Source organism: Equus przewalskii, chromosome 6, assembly GCF_037783145.1.
Source record: "Equus przewalskii isolate Varuska chromosome 6, EquPr2, whole genome shotgun sequence".
NCBI lineage: Eukaryota > Metazoa > Chordata > Mammalia > Perissodactyla > Equidae > Equus > Equus przewalskii.
Window position 1 is genome coordinate 23264969 of NC_091836.1, and position 19585 is coordinate 23284553.

At 38.7% G+C, this 19585-nt stretch overlaps 1 long non-coding RNA gene across 1 annotated transcript; it reads right to left on the reverse strand.

Annotated features, from left to right (window-relative positions):
• Positions 1-2562: 2562 nt before the first annotated feature.
• LOC139083855 (uncharacterized) lies at positions 2563-15712 on the reverse strand. Its single transcript, XR_011540870.1, has 2 exons — positions 15551-15712; positions 2563-2918 (listed from the first exon to the last, which is right to left on the reverse strand). It is a non-coding gene; the product is annotated as an uncharacterized lncRNA (long non-coding RNA).
• Positions 15713-19585: the final 3873 nt, after the last annotated feature.

Below are 19585 nucleotides of genomic sequence, written 5' to 3' on the forward strand. Positions count from 1 at the left end.
AGTTGCATTTTTATACAACAGCAAACATCAGTTAGAAAATGAAAATTTAAAAACATACCATTTACAACAGCATAGAGAAATATGAAACACAGGAATAAATTTGACAAAAGCTTTACAAGACCCTAAGGGTGAAAATGATACAACTATATTGGAAGAAATTGAGATACTTAAACCATGGAGATAGATAGAAGAAAGACTCATATAATGTATATATGTGGACCTGTATATTGTGAATGTCAATTTTCCCAAATTTTATTTATGGAGTCAGTATAGTCCTAATAAAAATACCAACCATATTATTTTGTGGATATTTGATAAAATGATTCTCAAATTTATGTTGAGGTTCAAAGGCCTAGGTATTGGTCCACTCTTGAAGAATTGTGAAGTGGGGAAAATAGCCCTCTTAAGTGTAATGACTTAGAAAGCTGTAGCCTTTAAGTGAATGTGATGTTGTTGCTGGAATAGACACATAGACTAGTGGAGTAGAACAGAGAATCCAGATACAGAACCACACATTAGAGGACACGATATATAACAAGATGGTTTTCAAATCGGTGGGGAAAAGAGATTTTTTTCCAATAAATATTAATAGGACACTTGGGTGCCCATATTTTAAAAAATGAAATGGGACATCTACTTCACACCACACACATACACATTCCAGGAAAATATCTTTGTATTTTCCAGGTGAGGAAGAATTTCCTAAACAGGACTACACTCACACATACGTGCCAAAAACAAAATAAAGTGCACACGTGCGTGTGTGTGTGTGTAAACTTGCACAGCATAACAAAAGATTGTTAAATTCAATTAGATGAAAAAGAAGAATTTCTTTTCTTGAAAGCTACCATAAAAGACACAAGTCAAAAACTGGGTGAAGATAATTGCGAATCAAATAATTGACAAAAATTGATACTCAGTACATGTAAAGAATTCCTACCAAATAACCAAAAATAAAAAAAGGAATCTAATAGAAAAATGGGAAACACGAGAAAAGATACTTCACTAAAGAGGAAACCTGAATGTCAATAAACATGAAAAAGTGTTCAACTTCATTATTAATTAGGAAATTCAAATTTAAACTATAATAAGTAATGTTCCTACCAGATTGGCAATATTATAAAGTCTGATAATACCTGGGATTAAGAATGTGGTGGCGTTGGAACTCCCGAGCACTGCTGGTGAGAATGTAGATTGGTTGAACTCTTTCGGAGACTTACTTGGCATTACTTAGTACATTTAAATATGTGCACATCCTAAGATCCAGTGGTCCTTTTTCTGGGTGTTTAACCCAGAGAAAGTCTTGCACATATGCACCAGAAAATAAGTATAAGTATATTCATAGCAGCCCTAAAATGAAAATGATCCAAATATTATCATCAGTAGACTGTATAATTAATTGTGGTACGTTTAGAAGGTTCTGCAGTGAAAACAAGATCTAAAGCTACGTGCAGCAACGTGGATGAACTGAAAGACAATGTCTAGCAAAATAATCAGACTACAAATGAATCCATGCACTACTATTCCATTTAAGTCAAGTTAAAGGAACATCCAGAATGAAGCAGTGTCTTTAGGAATGTATACACAGGATGTGTGAAGCCAGGGCATCAGGACACTGCTGCTTTTGTAGGGAGCAGATGTGATGGAGACAGGGGCACACAGGAAGCTTCTAAGGTTTTGGCAATGTTTTCTTTATACAAAATGAGGTGTTTGCTTTTCTAAAATGACTATTCTTTGAAAAATATATATGCTTTATTTTCACCAGTCTATATTTTACAATAAAAATACAATTGTTTAAATGTGATAAAGTATGAAAACTTTAACAAATGGATGGCATATCAAAGTTCATTTTGTTTATTATTGCTCTATTATTAATTATTAATATCAAAACGTTTCCTTCTAAATATAGTTGTGGCTGCATCTCAAATTTTTCACGTAGTGCTTTTAGTTAGCTAGAAGTCTTTTTAAAATTCCCTCATAATTTTCTGCTTAAAACAAATATTATTTAGTAGACTATATTCTAGTTTTCAGGCACATAAGATTGTTCACTATCTCTCTTTTTTTATAATAGTGCTGCGTTATACTCAGAAAACGTAGTCTCTATGAAGGTAGTTTTTATTGACATTTATTGAATAATTTATCTGCAGCTTGAAATAGCAAAATGTACTTAGATGAATAAAAATATCTTTATTGAAATTCCTGCAGTGAAAATAATTTTGGTATTGCAGCTTGAAACTCTCTACGCCATTCCCCACTTCCCCATTATACTTTGATTTTAATATCTCCATTTTTGATAACCTGAGGTTTCTTAGTACCATAACCATAATAATATTACAGAATAGACTATGATTTTGTGTGTTTATATGTATTGTTCAATGTCAGTTTAGATTACCCCCAGCAATGTATGAGAGTGCCCATTTCTTTGTCCCTTGCTGAGCAGTATTGGATAATATCTTTCAAAAATAATTTTTGGCAATTTGAGAGGGTATATATCTATATTTCAGTTATATTTTATTCCTTTACTTTTAAGTAAGGTTTAACCTTTTTATCCATAGATTGTCCAGTTGTCATTCTTTGTGAATCGTTGTCATGCCTTTTACTAATTTTTGTGTTGTGGAAGCAATGTTTTTTTTTTAATTAAATTTTAAAATTTTTTTATAGATTTAGGGTGCTATGATCCCTTGTTGCAATTTTTCACCCCCAATTTGGTATTTGCTTTTTAACTTCAACTTCACTCTTTTTACCTTCCTTCCTGTTATTCAGGAATAAGTATCCCCACCTTTGTTCTCTTATTTCCTGTGGGGCAGTTTGGTCTTCTTTTACTGCAGGAGAAGATGATCATCTGGCAGAGATGCTGTAGCCCAGATTACAGAACTGAGCTGGAGGTCGCACTGTGTGAGCTCCGATCCTCGCCAATTCTGTAAGTCAATGAATATCGCATCTATTCAGACAGCTTCCAGGTAACAGATAACACTGAATAGAATCTTCCTTATGATACAGTAGTGACCCCAAATTTAAGCATGTCAAGAAAATCTAACCTTCCGACTCCTTTACCAAATTTTATCTCAAGTGACTTCATAAATACACTGTGCACTCTTTATCAAACAATCCAAGGGAAAACATCTCTTCTATCTATAGTGGAAGAATAACATTGACATTTGTCAAAGGTCAGGGCTTCAGAAACTTAACTTATTGATAAATCTGTGAACTGCTCGTACTTTTGTATTGTGGTGGTAGAAAAAATTGCGGGATTTTTTTTTACGTGTTTTAGTTCCTATCAAGAATTTCTAAGCACATTGTTTTCTACTAAAGTCCAATCTGTTCCACATTTTTGACTGATAAAAGCTAAATCTTTCCTTTTGGAAAAAAATGTTCTATTTTTTAAGGAGATCATGTAGGATAGAGGTCTAGAGATATGTAAGTCTCAACATAGGCCTCCCCACATTCCCAAAACTGACTTAAGATGACCCCAAAATAGGACAAATCCTCAATGGGTCCTGGAAATTGAGGAGAACTCCATCCGTATGCAACAATACTAGAGACCATCTACTAACTGTAATATAGGAGTAACTATGTTGAAAGAAGACATTAGAACTGACCTGTGGTATTGCCTTTTAAAAAATCATCAGGATCAGAGCCAATGAGTAAAGGAAATTATGGGAGAACTCCACTGATAGCCCTTAATTTAGAGGGGTGAAAGCTAGAGGTGAGGGTGCTCTGTGGGACAGAAAGTGAGCGCTCTGTGGCAAGAATCAACCACTGGCATCACACAAACTGCAGAGTTGTGTGTGGTGGTCCTACTGTCTCAAAGATGGGACTCTTTACTCTTAGCTGTCCTCGACCTTCTAAATAGTGGTGGGTCTACATACAGAGGAATTTGCTAGCAGCAAATCTCTAGGGTCAGGCCACCATTTCAAATGGAGCAAGTAAGGATAACTTTTTTGTATTCTTATGGCAGACGTGGGTCCACACTGTCGTCCTATCATAATTGCCTTTCGTTGTTTGGGAAGTAGGGGCAAGATTGGTTGCTTGGTTTGTTTTAAATCTGTTTTCTAATAAAAACTTCCATACAGTCTCAAAGAGGTTTTTTTTTTTAAAGATTGGCACCTGAGCTAACAACTGTTGCCAATCTTCTTCTTTTTTTTTTTTCTGCTTTATCTCTCCAACCCGCCCTGTACGTAGTTGTATATCTTAGTTGTGGGTGCTTCCAGTTGTGGCATGTGGGACGCTGCCTCATCGTGACCTGACGAGCAGTGCCATGTCCGCGCCCAGAATCCGAACCCTGGGCCACCGCAGCGGAGCGCGTGAACTTAACCACTCGGCCATGGGGCTGGCCCCTCAAAGAGGTTTTTGAGCAAGTAGTTTTCAGGTGCTGTTTTTATCATCCTTAGTGATACTTGTAGAGGATCATTGGGAAAGATGCGCACAGGCATTACTGTAACTGAAGAGCAATAGACAATAATTGTAATCTGCTGATTTTATCTCTTTCTCTTAGAAAAGAAATATTATTAGATGATGAAAAGTGTCAGCAGTTTTCTGAGGGTCTCCAAAAATGCCATTTTCAAGTCAGCTGATTAAATCAGATTAGATTAGATCAAGTGTATCCAGTTTTCTTGACTCCTTGCTGAGCAATTTTAACTTTTACTTTTTTAAAAATTATTTTATTGAGGTCAAATTCATTTATAATATCTAATTTCAGGTGTACATTATTATTTATCAGTTTCTGCTAGACTTCATCATGTTCACTAACAATGGTCTGGTTTTTATCTGTCGCTATATATATGTGCCCCTTCACGTTTTGCTCACCCCCCACCCCCTTCCCCTCTGGTAACCACTAATCTGTTCTCTTTGTCCATGTGTTAATCTTCCACATATGAGTGAAATCATACGGTGTTTGTCTTTCTCTGTACGGCTTATTTTGCTTAGCATACTACCCTCAAGGTCCATCCGTTTTGGTGCAAATGGGACGATATTGTCTTTTTTTATGGCTAAGTAGTAGTCCATTGTATAAATATACCAAATCTTCTTTATCTGTTCATTGGTTGGTGGGCACTTGGATTACTTCCACATCTTGGCTATTGTGAATAATGCTGCGGTGAACATAGGGGTACACAGATCTCTTTGTATTGTTGATTTCAAGTTCTTTGGATGAATACCCAGTAATGGGATAGCTGGATTGTATGGTATTTCTATTTTTCTCTTTTCCATAGTGGCTGCACCAGTTTGCATTCGCACCAGCAGTGTATGAGCTTCCCTATTCTCCACATCCTCTCCAACACTTATTACTTCTCATCTTGTTAATTATAGCCATTCTGAGGGGTGTGAGGTGATATCTCATTGTAGTTTTGATTTGCATTTCCCTAATAGTGATGTCGAACATCCTTTCATGTGCCTGTTGGCTGTCTGTATATCTTCTTTGGAAAAATGTCTGTTCATGTCCTCTGCCCATTTTTGATCAGTTTGCTTGTTTTTTTGTTGTTGAGTTGTATGAGTTCTTTATGTATTTTGGAAATTAATCTGTTGTCGGATAGATGATTTTCAAATATTTTCTCCCAGTTGGTTGTCTTTTCATTTTGTTCTTGGTTTCCTTTGCCTTGCAGAAGCATTTTACTCTGATATGGTTCTGTTTGTTTATCTTTTCTTTTGTTTCCCTGCCTGAGTAGACATAGTTTTCAAAAAGATGCTGCTAAGACTGATGTCAAAGAGTGTACTGCCTATATTTTCTTCTAACAGTTTTATGGTTTCAGGTCTTACGTTCAAGTCTTTAATCCGTTTTGAGTTAATTTTTGTGTATGGTGAAAGATAATGGTCTACTTTCATTCTTTTGTGTGTGGCTGTCCAGTTTTCCCAACATCATTTATTGAAGAGACTTTCCTTTCTCTGTAATATGTTCTTAGCTCCTTTGTTGAAGCTTAGTCGTCTGTAGATGTGTGGTTTTATTTCTGTGCTTTCACTTCTTTTGCATTGATCTGTTTTTGTGTCAGTACCATGTTGTTTTGATTCCTACAGCTTTGTAGTATGTTTTGAAGTCAGGGATTATGATGCCTCCAGCTTTGTGCTTTTTCCTCAAGATTGCTTTAGCTATTTGGGGTCTTTTGTTGTTCCGTATAAATTTTAGGATTCTTTGTTCTATTTCTGTGAAGAGTAATATTTCCTTTTTCAGAATAGGATCTTTACCCCTTTGCAAAACTGAAGAGTGTTTTTGCCCAGACAGTCAATATGTTAAAGGGAATGAAGTGTAGTAGAATGTGACACCCCAAAATATCCCTCTTTGGCATAAGGATTATTTTGAGCTGATTAATTTGAGAAACTATAGACATGGGGGAAGCTCTGACAACAGGGTAGAAGTTACTCTTTTGTAAGGGAACTTGAGAAAGGGGGCCTGTACCAGGAAGAGAGCTATTACCAGAGGTTACTTTTTCGTGTGAGAGACTTATCTGCATGGCAGGGCAAACTTTGTTTACCACACATTTCCTCTCGTCAGCTTCCTGTGAATTGCCTTCCCTCCTTTCGAAGCTCCAGACCCCTTTCCTTTCTTTAGCTCAGGATGATATATAAGCCTGAATAGCCTGGCTGCCTTTTGAGTCTCATAGCTTTGTGGGGCTCCCATATGTACATAATTAAAATTGTGGTTTTTTCTCCTATTAATCTGTCTTTTTATTACAGGGGGATCTCAGCCAAGAACCTAGAAGGGTAGAGGGAACATTATTTTTCCTTCTGTACAGTGAATTCAATCCTCTGTTTCTAGAGAATTAGAAAAATTTCTTGCAGTTTTAAAATGGCAGATTTCCTTACTTGTAGTTCTCAAGGTTTCCAAAAAAGCGAAGTTTAACTTTACCAAGGGCACTCTATTATAATGGAGAAAATGTTAGGATATATTTTGAATTGAAAAAAAGAATTAAAAAAACAAAAAAGTATCTCAATTTTTAACAGTTATATATACAAACACAAAGATTATAAAACTGAGTGGGAAATTCCATTATAGACTGTTAAAGCTACGTTTTGGTTTACAAAGCTATGTTTTATATTAGTTGTACATTTACTTACTGAATTGTATAGTTGGAAGAAACTTAGAAATTGTTTATTTTTTGTCTTTATCAAAAAGCGTTCTTGAAATTATACCTCATTTTTTTTGGAAATCCTGGTGACCAGAATTGAGGAATTTTGCGACTTTAAAACTCTAAAGCTAGCCCTTCTGGGTAGAAATCCCAGTTCTGCCACTAATTAATTGTGTGACCTTGGGCAAGTACACAACTTTTCTGTGGCTCAGATTCCTCGTCTCTAAAGTGGGGATAATTCTAATAACAAGAAAATACCAGGTTCACAGAATATGCTGATGGCTTTGAGATGGGGTGTGTGCGCGTGTGAGAGAGGGAGAGGGAGGCAGGGAGAGAAGGAGAAGAGAAGAGATCCAGAGACTTTGGCACTTGATTGGATGTCAGAGAGAGAGGAGTAAGTAGCGAAGGAAATTGAAAAGGATCAGCATGTAGGGTAGGAGGAAACCAGGAGAGTGTGGTGTTGAGAAACCAAGGTCGTCTGTGAAGAATTGAATTAAACGCCGCTGTCAAGTATATTAAGTAAGATGTACAGCTACCATTGGATTCTGTGGTTCAGCAGTGATTGGTGACTTTGAGGAGAGTGATTTTGGTGGAGGGATGTGGACCAAAGCCTGATTGGAACAGGTTCAAGAGAGAATGGAAGGGGAGAAATAGGAGCAGCAAGTATAGACCTTAAAAAAAAGTTTTGCCTTAAAGGTGAGAAACTGTATGTAATGTTTTTGAAATAATAGGTGACGTTTATTGAGCACTTATTGTGTGACAGACACTGTTTTAGGCAACTGTATTAACTTGTTTAATGAGGAATAAGAAATATAGGCAGTCCTTGCTTGGCGTGATAGTGCAAGACCGTGCAAGCTAAAACCATGCAAATCAACCTTAAAAATCATGGGAAAGATGGTGAGTATTCTGTGACCGTTAAAATTTTTTGTCAAGACATTCAACTTTTTAAGTAGCTCTTACTGTTGGTTATTAATGTATTGGGAAGTGAAAAAAATAATAAAACTAATATTTTATATTAAAATTAAAAATTAAAAATTTTATATAAAAATTAAAAATATAGTTTATATTATAAACTATAGTGCTGTCGATACAAATAATCCATAATCAATCTATAAATCAAAATTGGGGGGAATTTATTATATGAGCCAGTTTTGAGGACTATAGCCCAGGAAAACAACCTTCATCAAGGAAGGAAGCACTCTGAGGAAGCAGGTTGTACTGTGTCGTTGTATATCGTCTTGGAATAAGGAACGTACATCAAATAGGACAGGAATCACTCTTTTACTATAGTCACAAGATGTTTTGCTAGTACAGCAGGTCAGTGGTCACGAGATGAGCACGGTAGTCAGTGATTCTTAGTTTCTGGGAAGAAACGCTTCTTACTAAAGAAATGCTGATATGGGGGGAGAAAACATCCCTATCTTTAAGGGCATCATTCTTGGCTTTGGGACATTTTAAATGTGTAAAGCAGATGTACAATGCATGCTCGACAGTCCACGTCAGCCCATTTTGGAAAAACAAGGACAGGCTGAGTTAGTTTTAAACCGAATGGCTTCCTCATGTATCTCAATATATCTTATTGCTTTCATTTATTCATCAGTACACTATAATTTAAAACATTAGAAACATTGGAAACTAAAAGTGTTCTATTTTGTTGTAAAAAACTCCCAAAAGTTAGTTTGAACAGTGCTTGCCTTCCCATCATAAAACATACGACATGAAGCAAGCACCTTTGTGTGTTTGTCATACTCCTTTCTACTTTTGCATCAGTATTCAACATTTTAGCCTTTCCACTTTCAGTGTTGTCAAATATCTCCGAGAGTTCATTTCATCTGAAGCTTTTGCTGGTGTCACTCCCTCTGGGACATCTTGTCCTTTTCATCCCAACTGCTTTCCTCACTTACGTTTTTATAAATTCACCTCCACTAAGTTCCTCAGGCTGCATATCTGCCCCCTGGGTCTGAGTGTGCCCTGCCTGAGCTTTCCATTGCTAATATGCCAGAGTTTTAAAAACATACTGAGCCCAGGAGGGAGAAGTCAGTGGAGACAGGAATGCAGTGGGCACAAGTAACCTACAAGTGGAAAAGACTGGTTTTTAAGGGCAAGATATTCTCACCCCACAGTCAGCTGTCAGGGCCCTGATGAAATTCAGGAGCAGCGTCAGCTTGCTTTCACCACTGGTAAACAACTTCGTGGACTTAAATCACCACCTTTCATTTGGTCAGTTTGGCTGGTGATCGGAACTGTTGGGTAAATGTAACTGAAAACAAAATCTCCTGCCAACTCAAAAAACCTCTCCACAAAGGGAGAAGAGAAAACAGTTTTATTATTGAGTAAGCGTTTAACCAGAATGTGGTGCACATCACAGTCAATCCGCTAAAAAGAGTGTAAAAACAGAAAGAAATCTCAGCCTTTCCTATAGCCAGGCAGATACAACTCACTGCATCCGCGTTCTCAAGATAAAGGGTTACTAGTCCTCAGGAGAGGGTGCGTGACAGCACCATTTGTCACACATAGTTCATCCCAGATTCACATGGTAATTTGAATTTAACCACTCAGCCATGGGGCTGGCCCCTCACTTAGTAATTTGAGTGACCATCTGTGTTTACTAATTGCCTCTATCTGGAAGAGTGATAAAGGTTCTCGTAGCTCTAGCTCTGTGACAGGTAGGTAGTTAACAATGTGGAGCCAGAGACCTAAGTGAAAGTCTCCTGGAGACTGGGCGGTAGGGGCCTGCGCTATCTTCCTTCATGTTTACGTTGTAAAGAGATGACTCCTAGATCCTTAAGAAAGACATTCCTGGGTTGTAAAACTGGTGAAAGGCTTATTGAGCTTTTGAAAAGATTTGCATATATCTCCAAAGACAGAGAAAGAATTTACAATTACAAGTTTTCTAAAGAAAAAGGAGTGGGGGTAGAGTCTCTTTCCTCTTTTTTTTTTTTAAAAAAAGATTTGTTTACCCTTGGAGGACTTATGATCAAAAACCCTTTGAATGTAGTCCAAAGCTTATTTCTGTTCATTTGATCTCATTGGAGACTAGAAAAGAGCTTGTTATCAACCTCCGAATAATTGCTTTGATTTTGAAGATTAAACTTTCTCCTTCAGGCCACTAATTAATTGTTATCTGAGCCCTTTCTTTTCTTGGTCTGTAGGCTCTTATCAACAGATGAAGATGTTTTCAGGCGTGTTTAACCAACCATGCTGCGGAGAGAGTCCTCTGCATTCAGCTCTCTTTGATTCTGAATGGTGATGAGTATTAAACAGATGGTGTGCCCCACTGTCCAGAGCACTAGAGATAAATGGTAGACCCTTCCGTCCCGGAGCTTACCGTCTGGCAGGGAATCAGACATGTAACATGTAGTAACCAAGGCCAAGAGTGCTGCCCCTGGAGGAGTACAGGGTGTTTTGGGACAGCATCGTGAATAAAGTGCCCTACCCTAGCCTGGGACTGCAAGAGGTCAGATTATGGAGGCCCTTAAACCGTACTAAGGATTTGGGATTAAAAATCAGTGTCTTGGGCCTATCCCTACAGGTTTTGATTCTTTGGGTTTGGTGCAACTCAAGAGCCAACATTTTAACAAGCACCTCTATAGGACTCTGGTACAGTTAATCCCAGCACATCCCTCTGAGACACTCTGAGCTTTATGGCCTTTGAAGGTTTTTAAAGGCAGAGATTGATATAATTGGATTTGCATGGAGTAGTGGAGGGAGGTGACAAGAATGGTTGTAGGGTAGTTAGGTGGCTACTGCTGTAGTTAAAGAATGGTGGTAGCTTGGACAAGTGGGCGTATAGAGAAGTGGACAGTTTTGAGATATTTAGGAGGTAGATAAGATTTTGCTACTGTTTAAATGTAGAAGGAGATGCTGAAAGAGAGGGAGGTCTCAAGGATGAGTCCCAGGTTTCAAATTTGAGTAACAGGCTGAATGGTGGTGTCATTTTCTGAGATGATGAACGTTGGAGGAAGAGCATATTTGGGTTGAGGGGCAGGAATGAGGAGTTAATTTTTTAGATGCAGAGACAGCCATGTGGAGAGAGTGAACAGTCAGATACAGCACTTTGAAGCTCAGGAGCTCTGGACTGGTCAATACTAGAGATGCGGATTGGAGGGTGGTCAGCTGATGGGTGGTAATTGAATGGGAATGGATGAGATTGTCCAAAGAAAGACCATAGATGCGAAGGTCAGAAGGTCCAGAACAAACCATGAGCAAGGTCAGGATGTACTTTGGTAGGAAGAGGAAGAGGAACCAGCAGTAGGTATTGAAAAGGAATGACTAGACAGGTGGGAGGAAAACTGGGAAAGTGTGGTATCAATGTGGATATCTATGGAGAGTGGCCCCTTGTGATTCTTCATATTTGTAATTTAACAAACACAGGTTGAAAACGTTTCACTGTCATTTCTAATCACATGATCTGGAGGGTAGATATTCTTAGTGTCACATGCAATGGTTTTATCCCAGGTATCAATCACACTTACACTAAGATCTTAAAACATGTCCTTCAGGGTGAGTGAGTTAATATAGCCGCAAAAGTCACTGAGTCCCTCTCCTTCCATATGCACATTGTTAATGCTTTCCATCTCACTTTGGTGTCTGGACTTCTCAGGAGCCGACATTCAATGGCTTTTTGACCTTGTGAATGAAAACATTGATAAAGAAGGGTCTGAAGTGCTGGCCAAGGGTGATGACAAGGACTGCGTTGTTTGCTGCTACCAAGTCAGTTTCTTGGGTGATATATTTGTCTGTCACTGAGAAGTGCTTCAAAGTGATAAATGGGAATCCATGTCTTCCCCACTGAATGTGAATTTCTTTTATGCATCTAGAATTACGTTTCTTTTTTTTTTTTTTGTAAGACTGCCTAACACAAAACTCTTGACCAGTGGTCAGCAAATGTAGTCCGCCACTTGCTCGTGTACAGCCCACCAGCCAGGAATGGTTTTTACATTTTTAAATGATTGTTTTTTAAGGGATTACATAAATACCTACATAACCTTGATTTTGCCTCTTGGCCCACAAAGCCGAAGCTTTTTAATATTTAGCCTTTTATGGAAAAATTTTATAATCCTTGCTCTTGACTATTACTCTTTAACTACCTAAGATGAAAAGAAATCTTTGCACTCAAATGGAGAGTCAGCTAGGCCAGTGGTTCTCAAACTTTAGCGTGGCTCAGAGTCACCTGAAGGGCTCGATCCAATACAGGTTGCTGGTCCCCATCCCTGAGGTCTGCAGTGGGACCAGAGAAGTAGCATTTCTTTCTTTAATTTATTTTTAAAATTGAGATATATTTTACCTATCACATTATATTAGTTTCAGGTATACAACATAATGATTTGATATTTGTATATATTGTGAAGTGATCACCACAATAAGTCTAGCTAACGTCTGTCCCTATACATAGTTACAAATTTTTCTTCTTATAGTGAGAACTTTTAAGATCTGCTCTCTTAGCAACTTTCAAATATGCAATGTAGTATGATTTAACTGTAGTCACCATGCTGTACATTCCATCCCCATGACTTACCTATTTTATAACTGGAAGTTTGTACCTTTTATGTCCCTTCACTCATTTGACACATCTCCCCCACCTCTGGCAACTACCAATGTGTTTTTCTTCTGGATTCCACATTTAAGTGAGATCATATGGTATTTGTCTGTCTCTGTCTGACTTATTTCACTTAGCATAGTGCCCTCAAGTTCTGTCCATGTTGTCACAAACGGCAAGATTTCATTCTTTTTTATGGCCGAATAATATTCCATTTTGTATATCTACCATGTTTTCTTTATCCATTCATCCATCGGTGGACACTTAGGTTGTTTCCATATCTTGGCTGTTGTAAATAATGCTGCAGTGAACATGGGGGTGCGTATATCCCCTCAAATTAGTGTTTTTGTTTTCTTTGGATAAATACCCAGAAGTGGAATTTCTGAATCATATGATAGTTCTATTTTTAATTTTTTGAGGAACTTCCATACTTGTTTCCATAGTGGTTGCACAAATTTACATTCCCACCAGCAGTGCACAAAGGTTCGTTTTTCCCCACATCCTCACCGACTCTTATTTCTAGTCTTTTTGATAGCAACCATTCTAACAGGTGTGAGGTGATCTCTCATTGTGGTTTTGATTTGCATTTCCCTGATGATTAGTGATGTTGAGCATCTTTTCATGTACCTGTTGGCCATCTGTATTTCTTTGGAAAAATGTCTATTCAGAGCCTCTGCCCGTTTTTAAATGGGGTTGTTTTTTGCTATTGAGTTGTATGAATTCGTTATATATTTTGGATATAAGCTCCTTATCAGTTCATGTTTCTTAAGAAATCCAATTTCATGACAATTAAAAAGACACAAAACTATTGCTGGTGGTAAATAACCAATAAACTGTGGTTTTTTGGGGGTAAAAGAATAGTATTTGTCACTTTGAAATGTTTAACTGTAGTAGCCATGTATCTGCCAAATCTACTCCTCTCGGGGAACGAATCCCCCATCATTCCACCAGGTAAGCTGTTGGGCTGTCAACCTGTCAGGCCTGATGCTCTGCCTCCCTACCGTATGGGCTGGGGACACATGACCCTATCCCCCCGGGGCCAAGTGATTGGTTTAGGGATGGGCCCATGGCCCATACAGATTCCTTCCTGGGATAGGTACATGGATGTTAGGGGAGGAAAATAATTTTTTCCTCTTGTGGTTGCTGAGCTGGAAGGATGTAAATGTGGGTCTGTAGACAGCCCCACCTTTCCTGCTGCATGGCAAGGGCTTCTTGGAAGAAGGAAGCCAGCCCATAACCAGAAGCAGATTTGAGAGATGGAGAGTGATGAGCTCCGGTGACACTATGTGAGTGGTGGATCCAGCTGTTGTCTTGAATTCCTGGATTTCCCAGTTATGTGATAATACTCCTCACTTAAGCTGACTGAAGGTGGACTTTTGTCATTAGCAACTGAAAGAGTCCTAGTTAATCCATTGACCCACTGGTTAAAGTATTCATTCTAATGTTCCAGGAGATATTTATTAAACATCTTTTATGGGCCTGAAGCCCATCACCCTGTTCTTCTATACTTACCATCACAATAAAAAAGGATCATCAGCTTGTGACTTTTATTTATTTACTTTTAAGATTGGCACCTGAACTAACATCTGTTGCCAATCTTCTTCTTTTATTTATTTTTCTTCTCCCCAAAGCCCCCCCAGTACATAGTTGTATATTCTAGTTGTAGGTCCTTCTGGTTCTGCTATGTGGGACGCCACATCGGCATGGCTAGAGGAGCGGTGCCAGGTCCGTGCCCAGGATCTGAACTGGCAAAACCCTGGGCTGCTGAAGCAGAGCATGAGAACTTAACCACTCGGCCACGGGGCCGGCCCCCAACTTCTGACTTTTAAATTTCAAGTCACTTAGGAACAGTATGCTCCCTTTCAGGAAAATAAATGGTATTTATTACAATGAGGAAAGAGACTATACAATATTTGCTAGATTCCTTTAAGAAATCTCTCTCAAGAATCGATGCTTGCATGCTGTTTTAATGTTTAATTAGAGAACGAGAGATTTTGCCCGCTGAACTTGCCTCAAAAGAGATTCTAGCGTTATGATTGGATTCACCAAGGACCATTTAGTTCTATCCCAGAGGATGAGCCAAAGGAATCAGAACCCCCACACTGGTGTGTCCACAGAACTTTGGTGTCTAACCCTCGGTACCAAGTGAGTTCCTAGCTTAGTGCGGTGCTGGGGTGAAGGCATCACACGGGCAGAAGGCTGAAAACTGTCATGTAATATTTGAATATTGCTTAGTATCGTCTTGGAGAAGAGTGAACAGAGACCTTTGATTGGTGTCCTGAAATTTCCATCTCATCTTAACGAATTTCAAAGGAAGCCCAGCACAGAAAAGGAACTCACCGTGGATTTTGGTAAGGTTTTAAAACATGTGATAAGATAATCAAATTTAGAGCATTGTTGCCTAAAAATGGCAGAATGCTAGCTCAGGTGAATTAAAATGGCAACGACAGAACTTTTTAATAGAACGTATGAAGAGGATGAATATTGTTAATATTTCTTGTGACGAGAAGTGAAATTTTAAAAACAAAAACTCACAAGTCGAAAAGGTGGATAAACCCAAATCAGATCAAGAACATAGAAAGATCACATTTAAAGAAATTCAAAATTTTAAAATTTTAAAATTGAATTTTACGAGAGAAAAAACATATTTTTAAAAACTTTTGGGAAGTGGTAAATCTAGTGGTGTAGAATCTCCCATGAGGTAAATAAGTTTTCTTTTCAAATGATCATTGATGACATTTAATTCAGACTGCAAATTTCTGAAATCCATTTCCTTCCAAAGGGTAACCACTGAGAACTGAGGAGTTACCTCAGTCTTGCATTTTTCTTTCACTTTTTCACACTCTTGTAAAACAAACACCTCTTAGAAGCAGTATTCAGCACCACAGTTTCTGTTAGAGCCCTTCCTATACACTTGCAAGTATCAGAAGAATCAGCCAAATTTTTCTCCTACCTGGGCATGTGGAGGAAGGGAGCACAGGTGCTGGGTGAAGAATATCCGTGCGCAGGTTTCTGCTGAAAGACACATGGTGGCATCCCTCAATCTGTGCTCCTCACCGAGTGGTGGTTGCAGCCTGCTCCTTCCTCACCCGTTTATCGAGTGCCTGCGCCATAGCTGTGCAAGGTTCAGGGGATACAGAGATGAAAAAAAAGTCTCCTGCTTTTAAGTAGCCCACAGCCGAGTGTAAATCCAAATGTGAAAGACAGTGTACAGGCTCTTCATCATTGACTCAGGTTAGGAATGCAGCCTTTAGTTTAGAAACAAGGCAGTTAACTGACCTGGGACCCTCAAAACACTGACCTTGTCAAAACTGTGATTTAACAAACTGAGTTAAAGCAACTAGAGCTGTCTATGAAGTCTGGATGTTACCTAAGTACTCATGGAAGGATTTCAGAAAGAAACTCCCAGGAAATCTTACAAACAAAGGAATCCACATGTATTTGATTATTTGAGATTTCGGAGCATTTTCCGTTAGTTGTAGCCATCTTTTGAACATTTCCAAATCACATTTCTCCCTTCCTCTCTCCTTGCATAACAAGTTATGAATTAGTTATTCATCCTTATTATGAAAGCAGGTGCAAGGTGCCTTGGCTGATATGTCTACAACTACTAAAGTCTTGCACAATTACCTTCCTCCCATAATGCACCCCAAATGCTGTCAGATTGTCCAGTCTGTCATTTCCATGCCTTCCACCATTGTCTTTTGAATCTGAGTACACTAAGACTTTGATTGTCCAACACTAATCTGCATGTGTGTCATTTCTTAAGCCTTTTTCCAGTAGGACGTGTGGTTGTCTTATGAGATCTGAACATGTATAATGCACACAGGTTTTTTCAGCATACTTTCATACCAACTCATTCAGCCAGTTGTTAGTTGTAATCCTACATTGCTAGACTACAACACTTAGGTTCCCCTCACTGCTCCCAGCGTTCAGTTGCCAATAATTTTACTCCTTCCTACAGCTTGTCTTTCTTTCACGAAGTTTCTATTCATAAAACCTTGCTGAACTTACTTTATCTTCTATCTTTTTATTCTTTCATTTCCTACTGCCCTAATCTAGTTTGTGTATTCCCTATGTTATAAAAGCAACAGTAAGATTTATAAGTTCAAGAAACAGATTTGTTAAAATACTTTAAAAAGTTACTCAAGAAATAGAAACTGGCGTATCTTGGCCCAGACTGCCTTGTTCACGCCCCAGCTCTGCCACCTGCTGGTGGGGTTAGTCATTTAACCTCTTTCTTTATACACCTCAAGAGTGAGCGTAACAGTAGTACATAGGCAGTATGATGTAGTGGTTAGAGTGAGAGGATTCTGGCCATGGGTTCAAATCTTTGCTCTGTCACTTATTTGCTGTCTAATCTCGGTCAAATTTACTTAACCTTTCTACATTGCAATTTGCTGTTCTGTAGTCCAAGGATAATGATAGCATCTGCTTCTAAAGTTTGTTGTATGGAATGTGGTATGAATGTAAAGCATTTAGCACAGTGCCTGGAACACCTTAAGTGCTAAACACATGATGGGTGTTCCTAGGAAAACACATAGCAGGGTCAAAATCCATAAACTAAAACTTAGATATGTAAAACAATGTGGCTTTCTAACTTTTCTTTGATTAGCTTAATAATCCTGCTGTTGAGGGGGCAAAAGTCAAATTTCCCATCATGGGTCATTGTCTCTCCCAGTTTAAAATGTTCTCTTTCAGATTATTTCCCCATTTCTTTTGTTAGTAAGTGGACAGTCTTGGAGGAGTCCTCTCCCTGCCATATCCCCCTTCATCACCTTCCCTTCATTCTCCATCTCTATTTCTGGTTGCTCTCTGGGCACAGACAGACACTTACTTGACCTCCTGGTAGCAGGGGAGATTTCTCTCCTAAGAAAGAGCTTTCTCTGCTGGTTCCCGCTGAACTCTGATGTGTAACTTGTGCCACTGCATCTTTGAGCATCTGCTGCTGTCCTTGCTGCTTCGCCTGTTGATGCCGTTGTGGCTGGTATAGCTTGTGGCCTGCTTTCCAGTCGAGGGAAATGCAATATAGTGCTCTTGGGAGAGTTCTCCATCATGTCCCACTGAAGACTAAGCTCCCATGTGACTTCGACTGATCTCGATGACCTTATGTGACCAAGCACCATTGTTCCTCTCTCCTCCCCTAGCCCTTGGTGCTGTTTACCAATGTCTTCGTTTTCACTCTGCTATAGGCTGGCGCAGTGTACCTGCAAGCCATTCTTTTATCAGAGTTCCAAATGGAAAATGAAGTTCAAGACTCCCCTTAGCTTTTGGCATGACCTCTAACTATCTGTGGTATTTTTATTGCCGCTTCCCCAGGGTTTGACTGTGGGAGGTGTTGGGGGAAGAATTGAAACTTTTCCTTGATGACTTCTCTCTCTCCCCTCTCCCAGCTTCTTCCCCAGTTCCCAAAGGGCTTTCTACTTTTCTTCTCTAGGTGGTGGGAATGCCCTATCTTCTTTCTTGCCTGCTCTGTGAATTTTGTAAGACTGATCATGTTGGGTTGACTTGATTCTCTTGATATATTAAGGGTATTAAACACCTCTTTTTTTTTTTTTTTTGAGTTCATGATAGTTCACATCATTGTGAAACTTCAGTTGTACATTATTTCTTGTCTGTCACCACATAGGTGCTCCTCTTCACCCCCTGTACCCACCCTCCACCCTTCCCCTGGTAACCACTGAACTGTTTTCTTTGTCCATGTGCTTGTTCATATTCCACATATGAGTGAAATCATCTGATGTTTGTCTTTCTCAGTCTGGTTTATTTCGTTTAGCATAATTCCCTCCAGGTCCATCCATGTTGTTGCAAATGGGATGAATTTGTCTTTTTTATGGCTGAGTAGTATTCCAGTGTATATCTATACCACATCTTCTTTATCCAATCATCAGTGGATGGGCACTCCATGTCTTGGTTATTGTGAGTAGCAGTGCAATGAACTTAGGGGTACATATGTTACTTTGGATTGTTGATTTCAAGTTGTATGGGTAGATACCCAGTAGTAGGATAGCTGGGTTGTATGTTAGTTCTATTTTTAGTTTTTTGAGGAATCTCCATACTGTTTTCCATAGTGGCTGCACCAGTTTGCGTTCCCACCAGCAGTGTATGAGGGGTCCCTTCTCTCCACACCCTCTCCAACATTTGTTGTTTTTAGTGTTAGTGATTATACCCATTTTAACAGGCATAGGGTTGTATCTTAGTGTAGTTATGATTTGCATTTCCCTGGTGATTAGTGATGTTGAACATCTTTTCATGTGTTGATTGGCCATCTGTATATCTTCTTTGGAAAAAGGTCTGTTCATGTCTTCTGCCCATTTTTTGATCGGGCTGTTTGTTTTTTTGTTGTTCAGTTGTGTGAGTTCATTATATATTGTGGAGATTAACCCCTTATTGGATGTATGATTTACAAAAATTTTCTCCCAGTTGATGGGTTGTGTTTTGGTTTTGATCCTAGTTTCTTTTGCTTTGCAGAAGCTCTTTAGTCTGGTGAAGTCCCACTTGTTTATTTTTTCTTTTGTTTCCCTTGTCTGAAAAGACATGATATTTGAAAAGATCCTTTTAAGTTCCATGTCAAAGAGTGTACTGCCTATATTATCTTCCAGGAATTTTATAGTTTCAGGACTTGTCTTCAAGTCTGATCCATTTTGAGTTTATTATTGTATATGACATGAAATAATGGTCTACTTTCCTTCTTTTGCATGTGGCTGTCCAGTTTTCCTAACACCATTTATTGAAGAAACTGTCTTTTGTCCACTGTATGTTCTTGGACTTTTGTTGAAGATTAGCTGTCCGTGTATGTGTGGTTTTATTTCTGGGCTTTCAGTTCTGTTCCATTGATCTGTGTGGCTGTTTTTGTACCAGTACCATGCTGTTTTGATCACTGTAGCTTTGTAGTGCATTTTTAAGTCAGGGATTGTGATGCCTCAAGCTTTGTTCTTTTTTCCCAGTATTGCTTTAGCTATTCTGTGTCTTTGGTTGCTCCATATGA